Raw genomic sequence first — 9,131 nt, 5'->3', positions numbered from 1 at the left:
TATATACTGTAATGTAATCCAGTAGTTTCTAACCTAATCCTTTTTTTTATGACCTAATCTTGTGATTGCAATTGAGGTTTGGGAAAACAATCAACCTGGCTCCGGGTAGGAGATTACTAGAATACTTTAACTTAGAAACCCTGGGTCTCTCAACTTCTGACGTAGGTTAAGCAAGGACAATCTGCTGTTAGATTATTCATATCTAGATAGTCTTACAGTACTTCATGAGGCACACGTTCCCTCTTGGGTGATTGTCATTCAGCAACAAACAATGTTTCTCAGCAATTCAAACCACAGAACTCCACTTTACCACTTCTTTAACACATTTCCACAATGTTCCTCTGACATTCATGCTTGACCGGAGGTTACTTTCATATAGCGGCAGCAGCCAGGGTCCCTGAGGGGATATTGTGGAGAGGAGACCGGTGGAGGTTAGCTCTATGTTACGCTAAGCACCGCTAACTCCTAGCCGAGGGCTAGTTTCAGCCACAGAGTCGAGGCATTTAGAATGAATTTAGTTGAGGAAGGAAACGGCCCAGCTGATCTCCTTTCTGCCTCTCGCTCTGATGACCTGTACTGGTTGTGTAATGGGTGAATATACAGCTGATTGTATTTCCCACATAAAGCCTCCCCGTTTGGACGGGGAGGCTTTATGTAACTGCATAGAGAGAGGGCATAGGAGGATACACTGTCCCTTAATGGTCCTTTGTTGCAGGCTACTGAAACTGGGAGAAAATTGGCAAGATCCCAATACACATACACTAACATGCACTAATACACATGTATGCATGTCACAAACACACACACACACACATTTGTTTTACTATCCTTATGGGGGCTAAACAATTGATTCCCATTAAAAATCCTATTTTCCCTAACCCCTAGCCCAAATTATAATTGTAACCCTAACCCCTAATCGTAAAATAGCCTTTTTCCTTGTGGGGCCCGGCGAAATGTCAGAAAGTCCTATCCTTGTGGGGACTTCAGGTCCCCACAAGGATAGTAAAACCAAAAACACACACACAAACAAACCTATACATATACATTGTGGCGGTGCCACAATTTGAGTTTGAGAGTCGAGAGGGCACACAGTAGGGGAGTCCGGTCAGTCACCATATGTTTTTAAACTCAGGCTGGGGGATGGTGGGAAATGCGCCCCCTGTTCATCCCTTAGTGCCACTTCCTGCGTACAGTAGATAAAAAAAACTGCTGTAGGGAGGAATGCTGTTTATGTCATAGAGCTTCTGCAATATTTACTTACACAGAAGGACATATACAGCATCTGAAACAATTACCAGTTAATTAAGGGAAGGCCATGGCTCTTGTAATGTAACTGCTTTGCAGCAGGGTAGCCTAGTGGTTAGAGCGTTGGACTAGCAGCCGAAAGGTTGCAAGTTCAAATCCCCGAGCTGACATGGTACAAATCTGTCATTCTGCCCCTGAACAAGGCAGTTAACCTGCTGTTCCTAGGCCATCATTGAAAATAATAATTGGTTCTGAGTTAACTGACTTGCCTATTTAATTAAAGATTTTAAAAAATATATAAGAAATTACAGATAAACAACATAATACCTTCATGAGAGTCGAAGAACACTGTCATAAGCAGTAGAAGCAGTGAATAACACTTTCTTTAGCTAAACATGAGCAGTCATCATCATGACCATGTAAGCATGTGCCATCAGCATTATGTTGGCGCCATACAGCCACCCCCTATATTGGACTCCCCTCGGTCATCAATTCTGCTGTGGCTTACCACCTTTGAATTATATGGTAGTTTGTCAGAGTATGTCATCCCCTTCCATTGCTTTCATATGGACTCAGAGGTTTGACTTACACTCTGTGTTTCTTTTAGTATTCACCTATGTATTTGTCCGTCGGTGGTGTCTTCACAACCCATTCTGTAAAACAATAACATCAGATGGCTAAGGCCATTACCCCATGAGGAGAAAGCGTGTGTGTGTGTGTGTGTGTGTGTGTGTGTGTGTGTGTGTGTGTGTGTGTGTGTGTGTGTGTGTGTGTGTGTGTGTGTGTGTGTGTGTGTGTGTGTGTGCGTGCGTGCGTGCGTGCGTGCGTGCGTGCGTGCGTGCGTGCGTGCGTGCGTGCGTGCGTGCGTGCGTGCGTGCGTGCGTGCGTGCGTGCGTGCGTGCGTGCGTGCGTGCGTGCGTGCGTGCGTGCGTGCGTGCGTGCGTGCGTGCGTGCGTGCGTGCGTGCGCGTGCGATGTTGTTGTTGTTGAATGTGACTTGGATGTTACATAACAAAATGTCTTCCTTCATGCATAGGCAATGTTTTGCTTGAAACCACAGTTACGATTGTGTTTGGTCCCACCATCACTTATCCTAATTACTGCAGTCGTTTCTAACTTGCATCTCTGTCCTTTCTCCTCCTGCCTTCCTCTTAGCCAATCAGTGGGCTGTTTTTAGCTACCCTCTCAGCCAATCAACAAGCTGTTTTTGGAGTGGCCACATGTTGGGGTTTCCTGGAGGAGTTTGGGATTGTGGTTAACTTGATTGGTGCCTTCTGGATATATGTGACTATATATACCCTGCAACACACCCAAAATACAGCCACATCAGAAATGCAGAGAAGAGAAGTAAAGAGAGCGTACCACTGACACTTCCGAAACCCATCATACACAGAGGGAATTGCTTTATAAAAAGAACTTTGTGCATCCTGATTTATACATATGTGTGTGGTAGTTTTATATATAATGTATAGCAACAGTAGCATGCTTGCTATAACCGAGAGCTCATATGCTGATGGAGACTTGGTATTTAACAAACTATCCAGGGACCCATCTAAATGAATTTGGTACACATTCAACCATTTATACTGAGGAGAGTGTGGGGTTAGCAGATGAGAGAAGGAGGGGGGGGGGGCTATACATAACCATGGATACGTAGACTCTGTCTAGAGACATCATCATCAGCCACCATAAACAACAACATGGGGCTGAGTCTCTCCCTCTCCTGTACTGCCCCATCCCCCCTTCCCTCCCTCCCCCTGGGTGAATTAGATCTGCTCTATTTCACCATGATACACACAGGTCTCCAGACCTCACTACCCTCCTCTCCTGCTCAGGGCTTCCCCATCTGGGGTCTACTATGCTGAGGGTAAGGGGACTGGATTCAGCCTGGGCTAGGTCTGGCTGGTCTGGGCTTTGCTGGACAAAAAGCTTTAATAGTAGTTGACTTTAAAAGTAGTGGACTGTTTACACCAGGAAATCCCAATGATCCTACTACACTTCTTCTAATGGCATCTTCAAGGACCTCCTACAGAGTGACCTACAGAAATCAACTCAGCTACATGTTCAATGTAGTGCAAATATTTTCAAGGTTATTATGTGGATGCACTTCAGAGCGAGCATTACAGACAGGGATAATTTTAGAGTTTGGTAAAACAAGGTCCTGGTGCCACACATAGCTTAGTGGTGGGTTCGCTGCTAGTCCCAAAGGAATTCCTGGGCATTGCCCAACATCTGCCTGTTTCCAGATTTGTGGAGCTGTGGTTTTGATTGCCTGTGTGTTGGGTTTGGCTACTAGCGGGATAGGGTGAAGAGATCCTGCCTGATCTGCTCTCTGAGTCTGTGGCTCTCCTCTTGTGTGTGTGTGTGTGTGTGTGTGTGTGTGTGTGTGTGTGTGTGTGTGTGTGTGTGTGTGTGTGTGTGTGTGTGTGTGTGTGTGTGTGTGTGTGTGTGTGTGTGTGTGTATCCACAGACGTGGTTGAGAGGCCAACAGGTGTGGAGAAGGTTCCGTTCTTACCTTCATAAAGCTCATTTGGGAGCATTAAAACAGGAGCACGCAATTGTTACTCTTCAAAAGGAATAACAGCAATACCCTGAACATGGATGAAGTTGATGCTGTGAGGCAGATGGGTGGTGATAGAGCTGTAATGCTAGCTAGCTCTCACCACACTGACAGACAGCAAAATGAGAGAAGACTGCTACGTGATGCTTTTATGACCATATATGGCAAAAGCCTCTGCTGCCTCGTCTAATAAAACAGATAGTGTTTGGATGAGCCGTTGCTTTTGGATCATCACACACATACACACACACGTTTGCAAAAGACAGATGTCCAAGGGTGCTATAGGGAATGTTGAATGTGTATCATTATTAATACATTATAATGAAGAAACCCAATGATGTGAGAACAGCCGTAAAATACAAATACCTCAAACTATAGTACATCACTGAAGAGCCATTTTCTATTAACCAGCATCCACAGCCTTTGTATCTATCAGTGTCAGACCACAGTGGGTACCTAGTTTACTACTGATATCCACAGTGTCTCTAGTCAAAACACAACTTTTCTATGTTCTGGGTAGTAGTCTGAATAACAGATTTATGACAGTAATTCAAGATGTTGCATGTTCCTTCATAAGTGAAGAGTTCTATAGGCCTATGCCTTTTGAGAATAATTTACTGTGGATTAAGTATTTATTTGACCATGAGCATGCGAGTACCCCCTTTTCCACATCAAAATCATCAAAGAAACTGCTGGAATACATTCAGGTAAATCACATTATTCTTGAGTCTCGAGAGCAGCATGTAAATCTGTCATACAGAACAGACAGTGTTGAAGTAGGACATTACAGAATTATTATAATATATTTTCAGTTATGGCCTACATTTTTACCGTACATCAAGGTACCGTAAATGCGATGTATGGGAGGTTAGTGTGTTGAGGTATGTGCTGGCAGTTTAATCATCCTAAACATACACTATTGAGTTGCACCCCCTTTTGCCCTCAGAACAGCCTCAATGCGTTGGGGCATGGACTCTACAAGGTATCGAATGCTTTCCACAGTTGTGTCAAGTTGGCTGGATGTCCTTTGGGTGGTGGACTATTCTTGATAGACACGGGAAACTGTTGAGCGTGAAAAACCCAGCAGCGTTGCAGTTCTTGACACACTCAAACCGGTGTGCCTGGCACCTACTACCATACCCCGTTCAAAGGCACTTACATCTTTTGTCTTGTCCATTTACCCTCTGAACGGGGCACACACATAATCCATGCCTCAATTGTCTCAAGGCTTAAAAATCTGTCTCCTCCCCTTCATCTACACCAGGGAATCACAAACTTTTTTGGCCCACAACCCCAACCATGTGAAAAGAATTTTAATTGGGACTATGGCAGTCAATTGCAAAACATTCTTCTAAAAAAATTATGTACCCCCTTTTTCTCCCCCTCATCGCTGCAACTCCCCAACGGGCTCAGCAGAGGCGAAGGTTGAGTCATGCGTCCTCCGAAGCATGACCCGCCAAGCTGTGCTTAAGACTCACTTGCTTAACCTGGAATCCAGCTGCACCAATGTGTCGGAGGAAACACTGTTCAACTGACGACTGAAGTTAGCCTGCAGGCGCCCGGCCCGCCACAAGGAGTCGTTAGTGTGCAATGAGCCAAGTAAAGCCCCCCCGGCCAAACCCTCCCCTAACCCGGACTACGTTGGGCTAATTGTGTGCAGCTCATTGGGACTTCCAGTCACGGCCATTTGTGACACAGCCTGGGATCGAAACCCGGGCTGTAGTGACGCCGCAACACTGCGCTGCAGTGCCTTAGACCACGGCGCCACTCAGGAGGCCCATTTGAAAAACATTCTAACTGTATTTCTGATTGTATTCTCAACTCATCATCATATATTTTTAATGTGGGCCTATGACAATAAATTGCTAATTAGTCTGACATAACTTCGGGGGTGTGGTCGACAGTGTGCACTGTAACTCTCCTGTCACATCCAACCTGGATAGATATTTGTTTTTGATGCAGTCGAGAACACTGAACCAGCATACCATGAGTTGTAATGCTCGGAGGGAGACGGCACAGTATTCCCTTTTGAATAAGGAACCAAAACTCCTCCATAGTGACCCATAAATGCGTTGTCTGCAGCATTCAGTCACATGACAGCTCAATCAGCTGTTCCATTTGACTTACTACTCATCTGTAGATTTAATTTTTGTACTTCCCCTGGATGCTTGCGTTCAGTTCGTGTCCCAAATGTGTCTATTACATAGGCAAGGAGACACGTTTTATTTTCATTACACAAAGTCAACAAAGCCTGTTTTTTACATCCATTGCGAACGCGGAAAAAATCTTTCCAACACTCCCCCTCGATAACCACCAAGCTTCGGTATTAAATAGAACAATGTCATGATCTGATCCCATATCCCCACATAGTTTTGCGAACAGGCGTGTGCAATGTAGTTTACAATCAAAGTTACCTAGTGCATATCTCTGAGTTCTGTGCTCAGCACTTTTGTTGCCAGTTGCTCTCGGTGTATCCATTATAGCTCAGTGGGTGTATCATGCCATGCGTTCACATGGCAGAGGGAGACACATTCATAACTAGAGTGCAGAAGCCTGCCCCCCGTCCCGTTATAGATAGAGCCCCATCTGTGCAAAAGCCCACCATCCGATCCCATGGAATGTGTTTTTCGTCACTAAACAGTAGCCACGCAGCACACTGAACATCCCCTGTGCCGTGTCATGCTCGGAAATCGTGAGACAATATGTCCTCATGAATTGCATCCCCCGACATGTAGCCAACAAATGTCAATGCGTGGCATCTCAGCTCTCACAGATAAGGTACTTTTGGAGAGCATAAGCTGGGGAGTTTGAGTTGTTCAGTCAGTTTCCTCTTTATTACTAGCTGTAGCATCAATTCTTCGTTTCACAGTGTGATCTGAAGGTATTGATGTGAGTTTCTGCTGGCGCAGAAGAACATTGTTTTGACCATATCAATTGCGACCGGTAATATCAAAGTCTCTGCGATAATGTGTGGTTTCATAGTGTAACGGGCTCAGCCATTCACCTTGGGAATGATTCAAGTGCAACGGTCAAGGCCTTTTCCCATGATCGAAGAGCGCTCTCTGGTTGAATTTTAACTTTTAGATTTGAATAATTTTCATTTCGATTTTTAAGGTTAACCACATAATAATGATTTATAGTGTTATAATATTTATATTATAATATAAATATTTTTTTAAATATATTTTTTTTACCAGGATTTTGGAAATTCTACATCAGAGAGTGAAATTATTTTTTGGCGGTAAACCATTACTCAACTTTGACACTGTGCAAACAAACCTGTTACCTCTATTTTCAAATAACACAAAATGTTCAATGTGATGAATTTTCTGCTACACGAGCGATTCAAACAAATGTCTGGATTTTTAGTACAGTCATCTGAACTATAAACACGTTTATTTCCATTCATGGCAAGTTTACTTCAGCCAGCCTGACAGAGTGCTGCTATACAGGGGGGAATGGCTGGCAGTGATGTTTTGAAATAGGCCACAGCACAAGAAACAGTATTTCCAGAGTATTTCCCTGAACCAGAGAATCGGAGTGAGGGGCCATGCGAGGTGCTGGCAGGGAGAGGAGGATTGTAGTTGACAGAGAAGGAGTGCTGGGCTGGCCCTCCAAGCAGAAATGAGTCATCATCAGCCTCATGCCTGGCTGGTTGGGCTTATGTGCCTCTGTCATAGAGAAACCTCTACACATACTGTACTCAAATCAAATCACATTTATTTATATAGCCCTTCGTACATCAGCTGATATCTCAAAGTGCTGTACAGAAACCCAGCCTAAAACCCCAAACAGCAAGCAATGCAGGTGTAGATGCACGGTGGCTTGGAAAAACTCCCAAGAAAGGCCAAAACCTAGGAAGAAACCAAGAGAGGAACCAGGCTATGTGGGGTGGCCAGTCCTCTTCTGGCTGTGCCGGGTGGAGATTATAACAGAACATGGCCAAGATGTTTAAATGTTCATAAATGACCAGCATGGTCGAATAATAATAAGGCAGAACAGTTGAAACTGGAGCAGCAGCACGGCCAGGTGGACTGGGGACAGCAAGGAGTCATCATGTCAGGTAGTCCTGGGGCATGGTCCTAGGGCTCAGGTCCTCCGAGAGAGAGAAAAAAGAGAGAAGGAGAGAATTAGAGAACGCACACTTAGATTCACACAGGACACCGAATAGGACAGGAGAAGTACTCCAAATATAACAAACTGACCCTAGCCCCCCCGACACATAAACTACTGCAGCATAAATACTGGAGGCTGAGACAGGAGGGGTCAGGAGACACTGTGGCCCCATCCGAGGACACCCCCAGACAGGGCCAAACAGGAAGGATATAACCCCACCCACTTTTCCAAAGCACAGCCCCCACACCACTAGAGGGATATCTTCAACCACCAACTTACCCTCCTGAGACAAGGCTGAGTATAGCCCACAAAGATCTCCGCCATGGCACAACCCAAGGGGGGGGGGGCGCCAACCCAGACAGGATGACCACATCAGTGAATCAACCCACTCAGGTGACGCACCCCGGTATGAGAGAGCCCCAGTAAGCCAGTGACTCAGCTCCTGTAATAGGGTTAGAGGCAGAGAATCCCAGTGGAAAGAGGGGAACCGGCCAGGCAGAGACAGCAAGGGCGGTTCGTTGCTCCAGAGCCTTTCCATTCACCTTCCCACTCCTGGGCCAGACTACACTCAATCATATGACCCACTGAATAGATGAGTCTTCAGTATGGACTTAAAGGTTGAGACCGAGTTTGCGTCTCTGACATGGGTAGGCAGACCGTTCCATAAAAATGGAGCTCTATAGGAGAAAGCCCTGTTTTCTTAGAAATTCTAGGGACAATTAGGAGGCCTGCGTCTTGTGACCGTAGCGTACGTGTAGGTATGTACGGCAGGACCAAATCAGAGAGATGGGTAGGAGCAAGCCCATGTAATGCTTTGTAGGTTAGCAGTAAAACCTTGAAATCAGCCCTTGCTTTGACAGGAAGCCAGTGTAGAGAGGCTAGCACTGGAGTAATATGATCATTTTTTTTTGGTTCTAGTCAGGATTCTAGCAGCCGTATTTAGCAATAATAATAATATATGCCATTTAGCAGACGCTTTTATCCAAAGCGACTTACAGTCATGTGTGCATACATTCTACGTATGGGTGGTCCCGGGGATCGAACCCACTACCCTGGTGTTACAAGCGCCATGCTCTACCAACTGAGCTACAGAAGGACCACACAGAAGCACTAACTAAAGTTTATTTAGTGCTTTATCCGGGTAGCCGGAAAGTAGAGCATTGCAGTAGTCTAACCTAGAAGTGACAAAAGCATGGATTAATTTTTCTGCA

The sequence above is a fragment of the Oncorhynchus keta genome, chromosome 7 (assembly GCF_023373465.1).
Source record: "Oncorhynchus keta strain PuntledgeMale-10-30-2019 chromosome 7, Oket_V2, whole genome shotgun sequence".
Taxonomy (NCBI): domain Eukaryota; kingdom Metazoa; phylum Chordata; class Actinopteri; order Salmoniformes; family Salmonidae; genus Oncorhynchus; species Oncorhynchus keta.
This window is presented reverse-complemented; position numbering follows the sequence as displayed.